The sequence below is a fragment of the Mus caroli genome, unplaced genomic scaffold (genome assembly GCF_978045245.1).
Source record: "Mus caroli unplaced genomic scaffold, Mus_caroli_1 scaffold_2, whole genome shotgun sequence".
Classification (NCBI taxonomy): domain Eukaryota; kingdom Metazoa; phylum Chordata; class Mammalia; order Rodentia; family Muridae; genus Mus; species Mus caroli.
In genome coordinates, this window is record NW_028227257.1 from 73,765,430 (window position 1) to 73,787,222 (window position 21,793).

At 41.1% G+C, this 21,793-nt stretch overlaps 1 pseudogene; it reads right to left on the reverse strand.

Annotated features, from left to right (window-relative positions):
* Positions 1-11,844: 11,844 nt before the first annotated feature.
* Positions 11,845-13,079, reverse strand: LOC110290440 (E3 ubiquitin-protein ligase makorin-2-like; annotated as a pseudogene).
* Between the last annotated feature and the right edge of the window lie 8,714 nt (positions 13,080-21,793).

The following is a 21,793-nucleotide window of genomic DNA, read 5'->3' on the forward strand; positions in this document are numbered from 1 at the left end:
AAAGGAGTAAGAGTCCTTAAAGTGAACCTCAGAAACATAGTGGAGTATTTGTGGTGATACATATGTGTGCTTATTAACTGGGTTTAATTAGTGTTTATTATGATTTCTTCATCATAACAAAGACCCACTGTCTTTGTTACAGGAAACATAAACCTCTTAACTACACCACATTAGCTACACCCCATCTTTGCCAGTTTACAATAATTATGAACAATGTTTTACATACTCAAACATTTTTTACAGTGTTTTACAAGCCTTTGGTTCCATTAGAGTGACACACTCTCTACTGGGAACGAGGCTTGCCATCCGGGTTGGAGGGCATGTGATAACTAACCTGCTGCGGCAATCCTATGCTGGGTCCTTTGTGACTGAGTCTGTGGGCTATGGACTCACACAGTCCTTGGTTTACACCACGGCTCCACATCCATAAGTGTCCCCGAGGGACGTTTTAGCCCCTTTGGTGCCTTCTCTGAATTCCAGGTTTAAAATCACCATGAAATGCTGTCAATGCCTAAGAGACACCAAGACGTATAGTTTCTTGTCACGAGAACAGGCTCAGGAGACCTCACTGCACCCAAATCAAACTTCACTCCACTCTCCAGGTTTCTCTGTTTCAGACAAACTTGAAGTGTGGTCACAAAAGTTGTGATGCTCTCTCTCTCTGGAAGTGTTGCCTGACATGTCCTGTCTTCTGACTTTGTTTTAAATTACACTCATCACTTGCTCTGGGCTGATTGAGAGAGCAGGGAGACTCGGTCAACCTTGAGTGCAGCCTAGCACAGAAAGCAACTCCTGCAGCAGCATCATCAGGCAGATGCTACCTGGGAAATGGAAGAACAGCGAACTGGTGATTTAATTAACCCTCGGAGTCTCTGAAAAGTAAACATTTTCTCTGTAAAGCTCAGGGGCCCTCTCTTGTGTCCAAACCAGCAGGTCTCTATTTCTGTCTCTCCTTCTGTTTCTGTGCTCTTGAACCCTCTGTAATACATTGTTAGATGACTTGTTTGCACAGAGGGATACCCTCCCCCCAATTCTGGAGGTGTTAGAAATTCTGCCCCTTATCAATTTTCCACGGGTTGGCTCTATTCCCTAATGGTGCTACATCGGCACACACCACAGACATTGGATGGGAAACAAAAGGCAAAGCAAGATAGAGATTCATACAGCCACCCCTCCTTGTCTATTCCCCATGTGTCCCACTGACAATGCTGTGTGGAAGGGAAATTGTTCTATCAGTGACTGTGTTAGATTCATGACCCCACCACAACCTTGAATTGGCCTTTAGTTGTCGCTGATGGGAACTGAAGAACAGCGCCTGTCGACGTGATTGCCACTCTCCAATGAATCAGAACATACAGGGCAAAGAACAGCACATTAAAACAGTGCCAGAAATATATCACTGTGCTTTTATATAGATGTATTGCTTTTGCCTGGGCATATAAATGATTGGGCTAGCCACTTATTTTTTTCCAATGACTATAAATTAAAAATAAGCCAAGAGTTTTAAAATTATGTTCTATGTGAAAAAAAAAATCAAGGCAGCCCTTTGAAGGCAACAGTCAAATATTTAAAGATCATCTTATGTGGATATTTCAGCTTTTTCAATTAGAGGAGCATGGGTCTTGTCACCTGAGGGTCATGTGACTTAACTCTTAAAGGTGTGATTTATCTGAGTCGTCCCTTCTAATTAATCTTTTTTATTTCATTTTTTCAAAAAGTGACTGTTTCCCATTCTTGTCTGCTTAACAAAGAGAATATGTTTCACAAAATTATGCTGTGATTTAGATAGCCCAGGATGAGGTACTAGGAAAAGCAGGGTGTTCTGGGAAAGATCAAAGAAAGATCAATGACTCTTAAATCTGGAAGTTCTAGGGCCCCCTGGAGAGCATGTTGAAGTAGTTGGGCCCCCTGCCCCAGGAGCGTGCATGCACACACCGGCCTTTATCAGAAAGAGTTTCTCTGTCACTTCAAGGATTCACAGATTCTCTGAAGCTCTATATGGAGCCCACAGGAAGGTCCCTTGTTTTTTAAGGTTCCTTTTTATAAGATTATAAAGTAGCATCACACTGGGCTGTGGGAATCAGCCACAATGGACATGTCCACGGAATGATTACTAATAATAGGTCATCCGTGGATGCCCGTGAGGGGTTTCCTCTTCAGATGTATGCATATCTGAAATGCTTCAAAGGTTTCCAATTACAGTCTCACTCCCAGACTCTCTGTGGCCTGGCCTCTGCTCACTTCCTTGACGCCTATCACTTATTTAAAAGTCATTTTTCTTCCCACTTGAAAGTTACACATACATGGCCCCACTGCCACTTCCGGCCTCAAGCTATCCAGGGTGACGTTCTAGGCACAGCTCAAGCTGGACCACAGACCTGTGTTTTGTGGAGCTTGTATTCTATGGAGAGAAGTCAATAAGGATAGATATAAGTTTACTCATTTCAAATTTTATGGAAAAATGATGGAACTTGAGAGGGAATGCCATCCTCTTCTGAGAGATTTCAGCTGGGATGGAAGAAATGAGAAACACTTATATACGCATATATTAAAATGCCACATAAACATGTTTGATTATGTTATTTTAAAATTGTTAAATGTGTAAAATGAAAATCTTAATTACCTTGGTTTGATCACTACACATCGCATGATTGTATCAAATTATCACAAATACTTCATACATATGTATAAGACAAATAATATTTGACAAAGGAAAGAAATAGCTGCATGTTGAAAGGAAGTGTCTTCTGGCAAACAGGAGTGAGCGCAAGGCCCCGAGGCCACTGGGAACTTGGCAGGTTGGAAGGTCAGAATGTAAGCTACTTGGCATCTGATGCACTCTCTCAGAAACTTAAATTATCCATGCAGCTGTCCAGCTTACTGATGGGCTCTGAGCAACGGGGGAGATTACAAATTAAATGTTTTATTTCCCTGTAATAATTTTGATTTTCTTTTTTTTTTGGTCAAAATCTAGACATGCCCATGAAATAATTCAAGACCTGGGATTTGCAGAAGACCCAGAGAGGTAGAATGGTTTGCCCCAGGATCCATTGCTGGTTAATAAGTTAGCATAGTGGAAACATCAGAGGAAAGTTTGCCTTTGTTGGATGATGTACTTGCGCTATGCTACTGCCCCATCCTCTCCCAATAGACAACAAATGTTACTTTGAAAAACAGACTGGTGTCAGGGTTCATATAGAATTATGGCCCAGAGACCTAACATCATTATATGGTTTCCAACTTTTAGGAATTTTTGATGAAGTGCCAGCTGAGGTCTCCAGGTTTCTTCAGAGATTGACATAGCCACAGGTCTACTAAGAGTCCTTTGTCCTCCATGGAAACCCAGAGATAATGGAGGTCTGGGAGACTGGTATTTCCAGGGTTTGGGCATGCCTTGACCTGACTCTTGCTCCAGGCCTGTTCCTCCTGGTGCCATGGCCCATGGTCCTATTGCATTGCATGCATATGTGTGTGTGTGTGTGTATATATGTGTGTGTGTGTGTGTGTGTGTGTGTGTGTGTGTGTGTGTGTGGTGTGTGTGTGTGTGTGTGTGTGTGTGTGTGTGTGTGTGTGTGTGTGGTGTGTGTGTGTGTATGTGCACAGGCACACTCACAAATCTCACAAATGCACAGGTGCTTGCTTGTTGGTTCAGGAATTCTACTTTTCTTCTGAAAAATCCACACTGGAGGTAAACATTCAATTATATACAAATACATATGTAAAGGGTTATTTCAGTATTTCAGCACCTGCTGCAAATACCAAAAATTAGAAAGAACTTTAATGCTCATACATAGGGCCCTCATTGAATAGCCCATGGCACAGTCATTTAGCAGTATACTGCACCACTCTTTAAAGAGAAGCATAGGTGTCTAGTATATGCTGTTCCATGAAAAAAAAACATAAAGCTCACAGTGGCCAGAAAGTATAATATCATACATGAAAAAGAAGGTAAGAAAAAAATATAACAATACCCTCTCATTTACATAAAAGAAATAAAGATAAACTAGAACTACTGGGGACAATTACTGAACGGGGAGGAAGAGAGTTGTAGAGAATGAGAAATGGGAGTAGGGTGTCAGAATGAGGAGGGGGGATTCTTTTCTGAGATATCAGTTTAAGCACATGGCCTCAGTTTTTATTGTATTTAGTGCACCCCCAAACTTAACCTTAAAAGTTAGCATTGATCAGTGTGTGAAGATTCTTAACTGAATATAAACAATAATAATGAACCTTACTCTATGACAAATACTTATGTATATATATATATATATATATATATATATATATTTGTATATGTGTACATATATATGAATATGAGAGGAGAAGCTCAAGCAATTTTGGAAGACATTATTTTTTACTGTATATTACTAGGTTACAGTGACACAATTCTAGACAGATGCTGTATTTAAGTCAGCACATTAAATCTATTCTTCACAAGGTGTGGACCAGCAAATCTGAAACTCTGTGTGTGTTCTGAAATTGAATAAATATATATATACACACACATACACACACACACACACATACATATACATGGTTGGAGAGGTAGCTCAGAGGTTAAGAGCAGTGTTTGCTCTTCCAGAGGTCCTGAGTTCAGTTCCCAGCAACCACATGGTAGCTCACAACTATCTGTAATAAGGATCTGATGCCCTCATCTGACTTGCAGGCCTAAATGCGGGCAGAACATGTATACATAGTAAAAACAAAATAATTAATTAATAATAAATAAATAAATCTTTGTTTTAAAAAAAGAATACACACACACACACACACACACACACACACACACACACACACAGAGTTGCTAATGAAATCCAGGTCTCGAAGTGTGGAAGAAAAATGTTGCTGATAAGAAAAGGCAGAAGGCAAGGGGGACAGTACACAGTTTGATTATAACCAGAGGCATCAGCATGAAATCATCATCATAGCTGGCTGACTGGATGGATGGATGGATGGATGGATGGATGGATGGATGATGGATGGATGGATGGAGACAGACATACAGAGAGATAGGCTGATGGACAGAGTGAGAGATAGAGGGATGAGTAGAGCAATGGCTGTTTTTTCATGTCAACTTAACTAAACCATAGCCACCTAGATATTTGGTTAAGCACTTTTAGAGTGTGTGTAGAAGGATGTTTCTGGGTGAGCAATGTAACTGAAGCATTGGGTTACTTTACATTTACCTAGTAGTGATTAGCAGTTTGAAACTTTTTAAAATATGGTGAGGGTTTTTTTTTATTGTGTGTGTTGTATGTACTGTTCATGTCTTTAAATTTTTATTAAAATTCCTTTTGTAATAAGTAGACTGTTCCTTTGCCTGTGGCATACACGACAAATACCTCCCCTTAGTTCTGATTACACTTCAATATTTTGAATGCTATTTCTTAACCTGCAAATCTGTATTCATTTTTTATAGTCAAATTAATCAAACTTCCTTTTGCTTCTGAATTTTATTTATATTTTTGAACATGTGTTTAATCACTATTCCCCAAAGGCTCAAAGACTTAGATACTACTTTAGCAAAAAGGAGGACTAACTTATTTAATGGTAATTTAACCTGGCAGGGAGGGTGGGAGACAAAGGAGAGGAGGGGGCGGGGAGAGAAATAGAGAAATGGAAAGACCGAAAGAGAAGGAGGGGGGAAAGGGGGAGGGAGGGAGAGTGGGGGAGAGAGAGAGACAGAGAGACAGAGAGAGACTTTAGAAAGGGCACTGTTAGGTGCTTTTTATTCCCACTTGGATTTTTTGACCGTGAGCCACGTCGCCAAAGTATTTAGCCTCCAGCAGCTGAACTCCTCTCATGTATGAAACAGGCGTTTAAAGCTGGCTGTGCGCTTCTATGAGGATCTGACATGCGTCTTTCAAGCTTTCACTAAGAAGATATTTGTTGTTGTATTCATAATAAGCCTAATGCTAAGCGATAACATGGTGGAAACCCAGAGACGGACCAATTCCCCTTTCCTTCCTATTATCGTATCAAGACACGGCCACTTCTCTAACTGCAAAGAATCTGAGTGCTTTTCACCTGCTCATATGGGTGTTCTTCAAAACCCTTTGCCCGTTGAAACTTTGTCTTTTGAAATATCCTCATGTCTCTGTTCTAAAATGAATCAGAGAAGAATGATGCGGATAAAGGGGCTCACGGCCATTGCTACCGTGAGCTGGCTGATAGGAACGTCAAAGGAGTTAACATCGTGGCTACACTGAGCTGGCCGGAAGATGCATCGAAGTGCATTCCAGAACAGCCTAGACAATTATCTTCTCTTCTCAGGCTCTTTTCTTCCCCCAGGCCCAAGCTCAAAATCTTGTAGTGATTCTTAGGGGAAATAGATTCTTAGAATCTGGAATCTTCCACTGGAACCGGCTACTTGCAGGAATTCCTCTGGCCCAGGGTGTTGTTCTTGCCATGGGCAACCCCTTTCTGGTTTCCCGATAATAGGAAGCAAATCCTATAGAGTCTGATATTACTTTTATTTTCAATGACGTCTTAAATACAACCAAGACTATTCTCTTTTTACAGCCGCTTTGAATTTATTTGGACATGATGAAATTGCTACCTATCAATAAGTTAATTTAATCTCTCACCGATATTTGTTTTTCTCATTGACTTATCCTTCAGTGATTTGGAAATAGATGCCCTTTGTCTTGTGGCATGCCACACTTCAATAAGACTATTGATATGTATAAATTAAAATGCATTTGGCATACTTAAATGATCATCCTTTCAGAAAATATGCAAAGCTATTTTTGTTGGATATATATGTGTGTGTATATATATATATATATATTACATACATATATACATACATGCATATATATGTATGTATGTATATATATGTGTGTGTGTGTATATATATATCTGAGGGTCCTAGTTTGCTTCCTATAGCTGTAACAAAACATTATGACCAAAGGAAACTTGAGGAGGGAAGGATTTGTTTGGCTTACACATCCATGTCACACCCAAGCGTTTAACAAAACCAAGGCTGGAATTCAAGGAGAAACCTAGAGTTCTAGGAACTGGCACATTTGCTGCTTACTGGCTTGCTCTTCATGGCTTGCTCAGCCTGCCTTCTAGGATTATTTACCCAGGGATGGTACCACTCACAGTGGGCTAATCCCTTCCACTGCCATCAATAATCAGCAAAATGCTCCCACAAACTTGCCGCAGGCCAATTTGATGTGGGCATTTATTTTCTCATTTGAGGTTACTTCTAAGTGACTCTAGCTTGCATCAAGTTGACAAAAATAAAAAAAAAAACAAACAAAACCCTAACCAACACATTGAGGGACTGAGGTGATGTCTCAGCAGTTAAGAGCACTTGCTGTTCTTGTAGAAGACCCACATTTAGTTCATGATGGACAGCTCACAATTTATCACCTATAGCTCTAACTCCAGGAGATCCGATACCCTGTCTTGTCTCCATTGGCTGCCTGCGCTCATGTGCTCCTAGACCCAGACAAACATACACATACATAAAAGATAAAATAAATCTTTAAGTATAAATAAAATGAAAGTTGAATATTACATTGATGGGGTGGTATTACATAATAAAAAAATAGTATTTGTCCCCAGTTTCCTGACAGAACTTCTGACATTCTTGGAATCTCATGTGTGCACATCAAGTTTTGTAAGCTAATGAGATGATTCCTATGTGGTGGGGGTGGGGTAGGTAGACTCAGACTAGATGCTCAGGAAGATCAAAATTGTCTCATTGATTGTGCCTCTGGTTTCTATGGAAACCCCATTAGCTATTAGGTATGAACATTTTTCTTGCTGGTGATCACATCTGTGGGCTAGAGATTGGCTTGCTTGCGCACTCAGAGTGGACACAGGAGCTCTACACTCCTTAAGCTTCTTCACTGAGATTCCTAAACCCTTAAGGTCCTAGCTCTTTAAGGGGCTACTGGCTTCAATGTTATCTTTCTTCTCTTTCTCTTGTCTTCTCTTTAGCCCCTACTTTCCCCCGGTCCTCTTTCTCTTCTTACTGTGTTTTCAAGGTCTGGTCACTTATTTGTTACTCTTACAGTCTGATTTTTGACTGGACTTAGAAGCATCAGCTTTCCGCGAGTGACTGCCTACATCTCTTGGCAATCTGTTCCTGGCGTTTGGCTTTGGCTGCCTTCATTCTCTTGGCCAAAGTTTTAGCATATTATGCAGCCTCCTCCTCATTTTCCCTAGTGTTTCTAAAGAATTCATCAGACTTTGTGTTGTAGAATGCACAGAGTCACAGGCCACTGAATCTTGGGTGCTTTGATCCTGGGCCTCCTCCCTTCTTTGTTTTAGGGATTTTTTTTTTTTTTTGACAACATATTAGTCGACATCACCATCTTTGGAGAGACTGAAAAGCTTTCAGATTATGTTAGCTCTTTTGGACCCCAGCCACTGAGGAATAGTAGTATCTGTCAGTCTAGGAATACTATCCCCCCAATACAAATGCACACTTTTTATACAATAAACACATTGAGAGCTCTAAGATTGGCATCCATAGTGCATCTCTGAACAGGTTCATGCTTCCTTCTTCTGAGGCAAGCTCTTAAGAGACCCCAGGCTGGCTTCTAAGTCAATATGTGACTGGAGAAGACCTTGAACTTCTGATCCCAGCCTTCCAGTTCCTGACGGCTGGAATTACAGGCATTCAGCACATTACCCATTTTGTGCTGTATTAAGGATCAAACCCACGGCTATCTCACACTAAGCAAGCATTTTAGCTACCGAGTTAAATTCTTGGTATCAGAAGTAAATATTTATAATTACCTGGGCCTAGAAATTTACTTTATTTATGAATTATGTTTTACATTTATATACACATAGCTTAGCCAGAAAGCAAATATTATATAAAGTGAGTGAAATCTGCACTTCATATTTTTCTCTGCATCACTTTGGTTGCTAATACGATGCCATTTTCATCTGTACTTGATCCTGCCTTGTATATGGAAAAAAATGTGGGTGCAAACCCCAGACCATGTCCTTACAGCATCTTGTGTAGCTGCCCCTGAGCATTTATAAACTATTTTATTATAATGTTTTTCCTTTTAAATGTTCTTTATGTCATACAGAGAGGCATTATGATGAATTTTTATTATATGTACTTATAGGTTATATTATTTGCAAATTTTATTTCTGAACAATAAAAAGTTTAAGTATTTGCAAAATAAATAATAATTTGTTTCTAAAGGTTTGAGCTCCGCTGTTTTATTTCATCAGTTCCTCATAATGACTTTAGTGGGAATGCTTATAAACCTGATTTGATAAATGCAGGAGCTGTGGCCCCTTGTGAATATATCTGTTGCCAAACCCATACAGCTGGTAAATGGAAAAGCCAAGATTCTAAGTTATGCTCACAAGAACTGAACTTGATAGAAACAAGACAACAAAAGATAGAAGGTTGAATTAAGCAAGAAGGATAAAGAAAGAAAATAGGTGAGAAGAGTGTAAGAGAGGGAGAAAAAAGCTATTAATTCAATTTTTTCAGTAGATGTTTATTGTAACACACACAAAAACCACGGCCACCACAGGGCTAGTGGGTAGCCTCCTGAGCCTATTCAGAGCTGAGGTTTTCTCACCCCTCCCTGGTCCCAGGTCATATCTTCAGGGAAAACAGAGCCCGGCAGAGTGAGGCAAGGAGTTGCCTTCTGAGGACTCACAGGTGAAGGCTGGTGAAGTTCAAGGTTGTGAGAGTCTCATTTATGAAGATCTTGTCTTTATCAAGGAACAAGGCTGTGTAGTAGACACGGCCATTGTTTTGGAGATTCGCAGAAGAATATCCTTGTGATGGGGATTGGTTTTTAACCACTGCTTCTTTCCCCACCAGCTCAGCTTCCTTCAGGTGTTTGGGAGCAATAGTGGGTGAGTCCTAGGTACGTAAATTCCAGCTAAATGGAACATAAGTTAGGGACACTTTTAGTTTAAGTGTAGTGGGATATATTTTTGCTGTTTGCATTCACTTTTGTAAAGTTAAGGATGTCTAGCTACCCTGGGGTAAAAATGGCTTCCATGAATATTCCCCTCCCTGGGTGTGTGGTCTCTTCTGTCATGGGTTATGTTTGAAGACAAAAGGCCAGGACTGCTGTCCTAGAACTCACTTTGTAGACCAGGCTGGCCTCGAACTCAGAAATCTGCCTGCCTCTGCCTCAAGAGTGCTGAGACTAGAGGCGAGTGCCAGCACCGTCTGGTGGGATAGACAGTTTTCTACAGAAAATTCTTCCAAATCTTTCATTGAAAGTTAGTTGAAAACAAAACAAACACAAACAAACAAACAAAAACTTAAAAGGGCTTCTCCAAATTTCACAAAATGCTAATAATAATTTATTGATAATACCTATGAGAACTCATATAGTTGAAAACTAACATTTACATTTTTAAAAGTAAAAGGTAATTTTGGATGATAAAGAGAAGATGGAGAGATAGTAAGGTAGCTTAAAGGATTTAAAAAAAAAAAAAAAAAGCACTTGTCACCAAGCCTGATGGCTTTTGTGTTGAAAGGAGAGATCCAACTCCCAAAATTTGTCCTCTGAACTCCGCATGTGTGCTGTGGCACATCCATGCGCTGATCACTCCCCAAACACACAAGCAATAAATAAATAAAATTTTCAAAAGAGTGAATTTTTTTCTTAGAAAAACATAACAAATCATTTTCTTTTTTCTTAATGATTTTGGATTTTAATTTTGTTTTTATTGAGCCTGATAAAATACAGCTATCGGATAGTTCCTCAATTATGTGTTTTTTGTTTGTTTGTTTGCTTGCTTTCGAGACAGGGTTTCTCTGTATAGCCCTGGCTGTCCTGGAACTCACTTTGTAGACCAGGCTGGCCTCGAACTCAGAAATCTGCCTGCCTCTGCCTCCCAAGTGCTGGGATTAAAGGCATGTGCCACCACGCCCGGCACATGTTATTTTAATAAAATAAATTAAATGTAGGTTTAATGGCTAGTGACTCCTTCAAAAGTAATGTCAAACTCACAATGTGGGCCCTACTTGTTCAGTTTCTTGTGCAGACAGAACTCAAGGAACATCCTGTATAGTTACAGGAACAACCAAGCAAAAAGCATACAGGTAATGACAGGCTTTTACGAAAATAAATTCAGGTTTAGGACAAACTTGCTCTTTCTTGGCCCCAGTTCTTAGAGAGAGGAGTGACTGCTCCTGTCTACCACAAAAACCAGTGTAGAGCCTATTTTATAGGCGTGAACAAGCAGTTTGTGTGTGAGTCCTGTGTCGTGTGCTCTCAGTACAAGGGGAGGGTGAGATGGCGTCTCCCTGGAGGTCTTCACAACTGCACACACCTGTTGACTTGAGACACTGGAAGGAACTCACTAGCCACCCTCACAGCTATAAAGTCTACCCTATGGTACAGCACCAATATGACCAAATGTGTTCTCACTACACAGTTGCATAAATTCCAAGGCTCAACAACTATATTAGAGATGGTCACTGCAGAGGAGCCTTCTACAGGGCTAGCGATGTCTTGGCAAGAGAAAACAAAAACAAAAAACCAGATCTGCTGCTTTGTGAGCAGCTGCAAGTTTACTGTTGCTTAAGGAAGAAAGTCACAAAAGAAAGATGGCAGTCAGGTTTCATTTAAAGCACTCAATTAAAACAGCCGGACCACATAGCTGGTCCCTGAGAAAGAAACTGGAGGTACAACTGAGAGCTCAACTCTAAATGTTGTGATTTCATGGACTTGGTGATCTCCCTTCCCTTCACCAGGACAGGGGAAGAGAATCAAAGGGATTCACTATTGCACTCGCATCCTGGTACCATGTCACCTCGGGTCAGTGACAGTTGCATTTGCACCATGCCTTGGAAAGTTGACTGCAGAGCCCAAATGAAAGCATCAGCACTGACTAGGGTTCTGATGACTCTACTCCAGAAAGGTGCATGAAGAGGTCTCCTAGCTCCATCACATCCACGTCATCAGTGCTGGGGACTTGCCGGGTTTCTCTGTTCTCGATAAAAATCCCAAAGCCGCTGAGTTAAAGAACCTCACAGCGCCTTCAGAACTTAGCTGCTTCCCAAGTTTCTCTGGCTCTGCCAGCCACCCATCAGGTTAAACACAGCGGTAACAGCACTTGCTTCCAAAGGGGCAGGTCCACTTGCCTTGTTCAAAGTATTTACATGCCTTTTTCCCCATTCCCTGATTGAAAGCTTCAATTAATTCATTCTTTTTATTCTGATCTTCTACCCAATACACACTTGGAATTACAAACTCTGATATCACATGGCACCCTGGACAAGACTTTATGATCGGGTTTTCAAACTGCCTGGCACATCTCCATTGATGGATGCAGGATGGGCAGTAGGTGTGGCTGCAGTTGGAGAGAATGCCAAACCTCCCAGAAGCAGATGCTATCTCCAGGATCACCTCCATACAGATGCTGCACACCTTGTCACCTGGCTCGCCTGGAAAGCAAAAGCCTTTTCCATCTCATGTTCAAATGTCGACATACACATCTTCTTGTGAGCCTTCCTTTGTTCTGGATCAAAAGGGTAGACAACTTGAAGCCTGCAGATTTCACACATGTCCCCATGTAGATAGACACAGGCATCTCCAAACCGGCACTCCCCAGCAGCACAAGTGCTGCTCATTGTTGTAGGTGCTGCTGCCCTCTAAGTCATCCAGGCCACTCCTGATGGCATCTAGGTAGGAATGAGGCTTCATCTCTCGGCTGGTCTGAAGGTCACTGCAGCCACCTGGATTATTCACTGTGTAGGAGTCTTGTCTTCAGCCAGATCAGTGAGTTTAAGGTTTTAGAGCAACAGCATCGTCTTCTCCCACTTTCCAGGTTCAGTCTAATGTGTCCTCATAACAGATGTGGCAATGTTGGGAGAAGGGTGAGGACTATGCAGGCCTGAGGAGGGTGAAAGGATGGGATGCAGGACCCACAGCTCCACCTGCTGCAGCTGGGGGCTTTGTATGATCATATCTTCAGTGTGCACCGTAGGCGCAATAGCCTTTCTGGTAGTATTTGCAGATGGCAGACGGCTTGCTGTTCACCAAGTCATGCGAGAACAGGCACTGGCTGCCTTCACCACTTACTCCATGCATAAAATACCTGCGGGTGACCTGCTTGGTGCCCATGGCAGTGGATCCACGGGCTGAAGTCGCACTGAAATCTCAGAGCTGCCAGTGCCCTGGCCCAGCCTGGCCCTGTCCCCAACAAATCATTTTCAAATGAATGTTTTGAATGAAAGGATATAAGAAATGAAAAAAAGTAATAAAGACACATTCTGGACCATTCATTGATAAAAAATTATTATTGTTTTAGGTTCTCTGATGCTTGGATTGTCAGCTTTTTAAAAAATGTTTGATTTCTCGTAATTTATTTTCTTTTTACAATTTTACTTTTGGGGTTGAGTTTGTTTTAGAATTTTGTTTCATTTTCTTATAGATAGCCTCCCAAGCTCAACGAACTTAGTCTCTATAGAACTTGGACATGTTTCATTGGCGGAGGCATGGGTTGGATATTTTCAGAATGCTTTTGTAGAGAGGTAGTTAGATTTGTTTCTCATGGTACCAGAAGACTACATCTATAACTAACAACAGAAATTGCAGAGTAACCAATTTCAGATCAATTTAAGAAAAAAAAAATCATATTCTGAACCTTTCAAACAAGAAGAGAGAAGTCAGGGTGTACAGTGAGGTCTGGGAGAGTAGACCTGTTAGATCTGTCACAGTAAAAACTCCAGGGTCACATAACCAGCCACTAGGCCCTCACTTACAGAGCCAATGGGGTGTAATGAGCTACAGATGTATTCTGATGCAGTTTGCTTCTCCCTGTCTTAAGACTTGAGCTGTTTTCAACCTCGCTCCTGCAGTAGAATCTAAGGGAGGGGCTTGAAAGGACTGGGAACAATAAAGACAGCCAACTTTTCATGAAGAGGAGCTGAGGGCTCAGAAGAGCAATGGTTTCATGGCATCCTCTGCAGTGAAGCAAGAATCTACAGCAGGCATTGAGTAGAAAGACTTTGCAAAGACCTAATCACAGCCTAAGGCTCAGTCTCCTCTAACGCTTTGATATTAACCTTTCCAGGGGTCGCTTCCACAATGTAAGCCCAACATGCCACCCGGAAAATGTAACTGAGCACCAGTTTTACTCTGGCCTAACTGTTTTAAATGTCCTTGAACTGCATTTTCTACAGCAGGCGTAATTTTATGGATTGTGGATTACACTTACTGCTCAGCACTTCTCGCTCAACCCCAGACAATTGCAAACCTACTGAGTTGTTAACTCACATGGTCAGCATTAATGCCCGGGACTAGTTACACCCAATGACTGTAGCACACTGTGATTAACACCTGCCCTCTGAGCTTCCCAGCCGAATCAGCACTCTGCTCTTGCTTTTCACCCAGCCAAACCCCAGGAGCAATGGCGGGATAATGACTTGTGCTAACTGCGCTTGTCTTTGGAACAGTTCACATTGCTATCCCAATCTGACTACCTCCCTCTGACTACCCTCCGAGAGCTGGCTAGTATTTTGTCAACTTGACACAACAGAAATCATCAGAGAGAAGGATGCCTCACTTGAGAAAATGTCTCCCTAAGATCTGTCTGCAGGCAAACCTGTAGAGTATTTTCATAATTAGTGATTGATTTGAGAGGGCAGAGTTTCAGGGTGGGGCCTCCTCTGGGTTGGTAGTTCTGGTTTCTATTTTAAAAGAAAAAAGCAGGCAAAGCAAGCCATGAAGGACAAGCCAGTTTGCAGTGTTCCTCCACGGCCTCAGCATCAGCTCCTGCCTCCAGGTGCCTGCCTCCAGCTGCTTGCCCTGTTTGAGTTCCTCATTTTCTTCAATGATGATCAGTGATGTAGAAGCTTAAGCCAAATAAACAATTTCTTCCCCACACCATCCTTATCATGGGAAATTGTATTTGGAAGCTGTGGGTGTGTGTGGCTACACTTTCCATTACACAGACAGGTTACAGAAACCTACAGCAACGTCACACTGAGTCAGCAGGCTAACCCATTTCGTGTTTTATTTTCTTTCTTTCTTTCTTTCTTTCTTTCTTTCTTTCTTTCTTCTTTCTTTCTTTCTTTCTTTCTTTCTTTCTTTCTTTCTTTCTTTCTTTCTTCCTTCCTTCCTTCCTTCCTTGCTTTCTTGCTTTCTTGCTTTCTTGCTTTCTTGCTTTTTTCTTTTCTTTTCTTTCTTTTTTTTTTTTTTTGAGACAGGGTTTCTCTGTGTAGTTTTGGCTGTCCTGGAACTCACTCTGTAGACCAGGCTATCCTCGAACTCAGAAAGAATACTTCTAAAACAAAAATTGCAGTAGGAGGTATAAAAAGTTTTAGATTCTTGAGCATCTTAAAGCTACACTGGAACTTCATTAAAAGCTCCTTATTTGCCATTTGTTTGTATAATTATGTCTTGGACAGCTTCTCAAAATGAAGTTGGTCACGTGCTGCCACCCACATGACCACTGAAGACACCTTTCTCATGATCCTGTATCAGTGTCACATAACAATCCTAGGAAAGGGAACCCGGCAAGGATAGCCAGCCTCTGAAGGGCACACATTCCATCCTGAAAGGCTTAACAAATCTCTCAACATTGCTCATTCTGTTTTCTCATTGTGTTAGCCCACTCAATGTATATGATTGGGCTGTGAGAGTTGGGGGCATGTTGGGGTGCTCTGGCTTAGGATGCCATTGAGTCTACCCCAGAGGAGACTGTCAGGAAAGAGAGTCTGCAATGCTCTCAACGGAGCCACTGAACCGTCTCTCCCACTGCTCCAGTGAACTGAAAGGGAGGTTGACAAATTCCCGATATCAAAACCAGCTGTCAGAACAACATAGGGTAATAGCTGTCCTTGTCAAATGCACCAATTAATTCACCCGACTGTCAATGTTGGGATAATTGATAGACTCTGCAATCTGGCTGAGTAATGAAAGTTGAAGGCATTACTAAGTCCCCTTCACCTCCTAGCACGTCTCTGAATGTGGAACTGAGGCTGTCAGAGCTGGACAATGTCGATAACCTCTGCCAAAATTAACACTTGATTTTTAAAGGTGAATGTGTGTGTGTGTATGTGTGTGTGTGCCCAGGGGGAGGGAGCAGCCCTAATCATTAGTGTCTGTTATCATGACTCCTTCCCCAGAGTGTTATGAGCAAATGCTCAGAGGAAAATGGCAGGGAAGTAAATATTCAGAGGTTTACTGGAAGCTCGTCTGCATGCAGACACATACCATCACCAATGTGAAGATGCCATTTAAGATGGCAATAGCCCAGACCTTAATGCTGTATGTATTTATTATCCAAGAATGGGAAAGAGAGGGGATGGGTTAACCAAAATGGAGTCAAAGGATTTGTTAGGGAATATTTTTCATTTCTATGATTTTATTCTCCAAAGAATGCCAGGTACTGGGAATTTCCCCATGGCTAGAGCTATTGGCTAATGAGAGTTCCATTAATCATGGTGGATTCTACAGTGAGGATTGCATTGAGATAGTATTAGCTGTGAGTTGTAAGAAGCCTATGAGAGTCAGTAGCAAAGCAAGGGTTATTTCCGTGGAGGTCAGCATAAGGCCCAAGTAGATGCACTAGCCCCAGGTGGATAAGCTGTGAAATACAAGGGTCATAAGATCTGTCCTGATAAACATGTATAATCCTTGTCCAATTGAGGTTTCTACTGGCATATAAGATGCATTGAGCATGCCTTGTTAAGCCAATGGTAATATACAAACTTTATTGTGAATTCACTATATTCAAGGTTCTACTATTTTTAGGCATTATCACATTTCTCACAATAGCTTTATGGAGTCGATGTGAGAATAATCATGTTTAATGTTCACAGAGTTGTCGACCTCAAGAGTGACACCTGTAATAACTAAATTTCCCTCATATTCCTCTACCTCAAGTGGAAGGATCCCTTCTCACTTCGAGAGGTGCTCAGCACACTGATCTGATAAATGAGCTACTAATGGAGAGAACAGGGAGTCTGAAGATGAACGCCGCTGCGGTGTCAGGAGTGGTGGGATCAGCCGTGAATATCAAGATTATGTGGGGGGAGGCTGGGAACAGAGCAGGGAGGAAATTAGTGGGTGGGGAAAGGGCAAAAATGGGTTAAATATTGCTGTGAGCTAATACTTCAATCCTTAGGATGTTGTTAAGGAAAGCCAACAGAAACCGAAAAGTATTTTCAATTACATTTGGGCTTTTGGATCCAGGGCTTGTTATGTGTGACCATAATGAAATGGAGCCACGTGATCTCTGGATCAATAGCATCCACCAAAAGACAGAGATATTAGAACTCAGAAATTGTATAATTTATTTCAAGCTTTCAGCACATTTTGCAAAATTGTGAGTTAGCCTAAAGGAGGAAGCAAGGCATTCTGGGACAGTCCCATTCTCCATGGCTCTTTTCTTAGCTATACCAATTGCCTTCTGAATCTCAGCTCAGACACTCTGCTTTCTCTTGGCAGTAATCGTTTCAAACACTGGGCACTTACTCTAGTCAAACCCTTGTCTTGCAACTTCTCACTTCATTCTTGTGTAATCTAAGGAACACGATGTAGTCTTCAATTCTAGAAGCAAAAACAGGGAGCCTTAAGCAGATGAAGTTGTCCATTGCTGCTTTGCATGGGTGGCTAGGTCAGAATCTTGGCTTACTTCTGCTCAACACTTGGTATCCTATATCCATTTTATTTTCTTTAGGGCCCATCACAATGACCACCCTCCAGGTAAATGGAAAGCATTTCTTAGAAGTGCCACAGGCCTCCTTCTGGCCTCTGCCTGTTTTTGTTTTGAATATCTGGCTTGCCCAACCTGGAGAAGGGTCTATCAGTGAATTTTCCATGTGCTTAGAGGAGCGAATACTGAGCAAAAGCTAGGCAGGCCAGTCCGGGACATGTGGCTCCTGATCTCAGCGGCACAGACCTGGGATTTGTCTAGGCAGGCAGTCTTCCATTTGGATTTCAGGATTGGGAATGATTGCTTTCTTCTGTAGTAAGCAGAGCTTGGGATGAGCCTGGGATAAGATCCCCTCACCTTGGTTGTGATCTTTACAATGGGGATCTCATTCACATGCCACCACTTACGTGAACACCAGCAGAGCTTTGTATAGTGTCTCCCTAGATAACGGTCTTTTAAAAAGCCAAACAGTCTTTCTTCTTTTCTGCCCCTCACTATGAGAGAGCTCATAATGATAATTTTTTTCTTTAAAGAAAAAGACAGTGTAAAATGAGGAAATCCTGTCCTTGCCTTAACTAGAAAAAAGTCCTTATATCACTATGGATGGGGTGTCCGTACCGGGTAAAATCACTCCTTCCTTTTCCTAGAAAGACTCAGTCCAAAAGGCTCTGTTTTACTTCGCTTGATTTTATTTTTGCATTGTCCAATGAAAGCTGCCATGCTCAGGAGCTAACTGTGTTGTCTTGCATGGGCATCACATCCATCAATTAACGTTTCTGCCTTCTGGGCTAAAGGAGTTATGCCCAAGTGTATCTTGATGGATTCTTCTCTAAACTCATTACCCAAGCTAGATAGCAGAGACTTTTCATGTTTAATGGTAACCATCTTACACATATTCCAATTCTTTGCAGTGCGTGCATGCCTATTTATAGAGGCTCATAATGTCCCATTGAGTAGCTTTACATTTAAAAACACTTAAATTACAACAGTCTGAGAGTCCCTGATAAAATAAAATCAGATGGTATATATGTGGCTTTTGTGAAATGGAAGCTGTTGAATAGATTGTCAATATATAATACTAGAGTGGAATTTGTTTGTATGTCTCTCTCTATCTCCGTATATATACATATATAATGTACCATTGTAATGTGATTACTCTTACTTTTTTCTAATCTGTCTCCATGGTAAGAAAATGTAATAATGGTCAGTTTTCTTTGTAACTTGTATTGCTTACCATAGCCCTTATATTTTGGCTACAATAAACATTGCTTCTCATTTAGGAGACAGTCTCACGTAACCCAGGCTAGCCTCACACTCACTGTGTATCCTCGGATAATCTCAAGCTTATCGTCCTGCCTCCACCTCCCAAATGAAGCACTTACAACTATTGCACCCCTCTACGCCTAGTTTAAAAGCACATTTGCAATTGTTCATTGTTTCCTCAGATGGACTTACATGGCTTTTCTGAAATTCTGTTATTCCAGTTCCTGAAGTCATTTTCTAGTGTAGTTCTGTGATATGTGCATATTTCAGGATATCCCAATTGAATGCAAATTGTATAAAAGAAAGACACTCTGGGGAGGGTATGGTGGACATCTTTTGTTCCAGCGCTCAGGAGGTAGAGGCAGGTTCTGTGAGTTGGAAGCCAGCCTGGTCTACAAAGTAGGCTGTACAGAGAAATCCTGTCCCAAAAAAATAAAAAGAAAAACAAAACAAAGAAAGGTACTCTGAATATTCCCTGCCCATTTCCACCTGATATATAGTTTGTACTTAGTAAATTTTGTGAACAACACATAATAATTTATTCTATATAGGTTTCTTTTCTGGTCGGTTGACAGAAGTTATTGTTGCACTATATAAAAAGGCCTTCTTAAATAGAGCGTGTTCTCCAGGACCCCTGTCTCTTCGGAGTGCAAGTCATCGATGTGTCGTGGATGATGAGTTTACTGTATATTATGTTGCTACCACTTTGAAATTTCCAGGAGATCAGATTCTTTGTTTCTGTCCTAACTGATTTAGAAGTTCATTGAATTCTGCTTGAATCTTGGAGTTTTCTGCCTTTAAGGAAAACAGTGACAATTTATAGCATCAATTTTATTTCAGCAAACATCAACTTTGAGTGCTTATAACGTGGTAGATGTCACAATGACTACACAAACATACAATCTCATTTAACAAGGACAATGAAATTTCATTTCTTTGGTGGTGTTATTGCACAGGAACCCCTCCAATTTCAATTTTTTAAAAAAAGATTTATTTTATGTATGCAAGTACACTTTGTTCTCTTCAGACACACCAGAAGAGGGCATTAGATCCCATTACAGATGGTTGTGAGCTACCATATGGTTGCTGAGACTTGAACTTAGGACCTCCGGAAGAGCAGTCAGTGCTCTTAACAACTGAGCCATCTCTCCAGCCCTCAAATTTTATTTTTTTTAAACCATTCATAATGAAATGAGCTTGGGAATTTATTTATTTTGAAATAGATATCCTTGTATTGCCCTGGCTTTTCTTGAACTCATGGTTATCCTGCCTCGGTTTTTCCAATACTAACATTAAGGTGTGATGTAATCTAGAGTCACAAAGGAGACAAGTCCCACTGTTCCTGTTGCTTCCCTTCCCAGCATAAAGGACAGACACTAGTGCCTTGAACAATAAACCCAAACAAGCCCTTTCTCCCTTACGTTGTTCTTGTCAGGTATTTTGCCGCAGCTAAAATGAACTAATACAATAGGCAGGCATCACTACACCTGTTCCAAAAGGAGACTTTATTCTGCACTGTGGGCAGCTTTTACTGTGCACTGGAACATATCCAACTTGCTTTCATTTCGATTGGCAACCATAGGCTGACAAGAGTTTGTCACAAAATAAGACATGTATGTGAACCTGGTGTATCTGTCTGCGAATGACTCCTAATAGGTTTACAAAGTAGAAAAGACACATTACTTATATTCTTCCCTATTAAGCAGGTTTCCTATGTGAATATATTAAAGCCAAATTCTCTGGAAGACAAGGTACTGAGATGAAGTTTGTAATGTGTGTATAAAAGGCATAGATGGGGGCTGGAGAGATGGCTCAGTGGTTAAGAGCAGTGACTGCTTTTCCAGAGGTCCTGAGTTCAAATCCCAGCAACCACATGGTAGCTCACAACCATCTGTAATGGGATCTGATGCCCTCTTCTGGTGTGTATGAAGCAGCTACAGTGTACTCATATAAATAAAATAAATAAATCTTAAAAAAAACAAAGAGGGGCAGAGACAGGAAAAAGAGCAACAGACATAGGAGCAAATTCAAATGATTATCAGACATAACCTCATGCTGTTCTAAACATCTTACAGTTGTGCTTGGCACTAGTTCAGAAGCCTGAAGGTTTCAAGCTGGTAGCGAATGCATTGTTGATACAGCCTCAATTCAACCTGAATGTGTCCCCAAACAATGATCCTCCTTGGTTTCTTGTTTATAGTATATCATCAATGTTTGGGGGTCTAGTCCTTTGTGGCTTAAGTTTCCTACTACCCTGGCTTCCTAAACTGTTTTGATGATTAATGGATGGAATTTCTGTTGGTTGATTTGGTAATGACTCTTCATGCAAGTACATTGTTATGAAGGCAGTAGCCCTATGGACTGTCCCAACAAGCGGATCCTATTATAATTCAATGGCTGCAAACCTCTTGATGTCTGGATGTGATGAAGAGTCTACCCAGACTCCCCTCCCCTTGGCTGCTTTGCTCCCACCACACCAGCGGCCTTTTGCTGCCTTTCTGTTTGCAAGCTGTGCACATTCTGCACCTCTGCCTGGATTTTCCTGAGGGGGCCTTGCCCTCATCACGTAGGTCTTCTCTCACACAGTTTCCTGTCAGAATCTGTCTTTAATCTCTCTCCTTTTACTCTCTGCGTCCCTTCACCGTCCCAGTCAATTTAATTCCTGTTAATTGGATTATTTTCTTCATCAGATGCCTTAAAATTTTAAATCATATGTTTAATAACTTGATTTCCATTCCATTTTCTTTCTTTTTTTTCTCCAATGGAATTTGAGTTCCAGAGAATCAAGGTCTTTATAACTCTTGTGTTCTGTTTTCTCAGCACCTAGAACAGTGCCTTCTCTGAGATGACATTTTGGGGCATTAAGTGAATGGACAGAATTATAATAAAGTAAACTTTGGTAATTTATGCT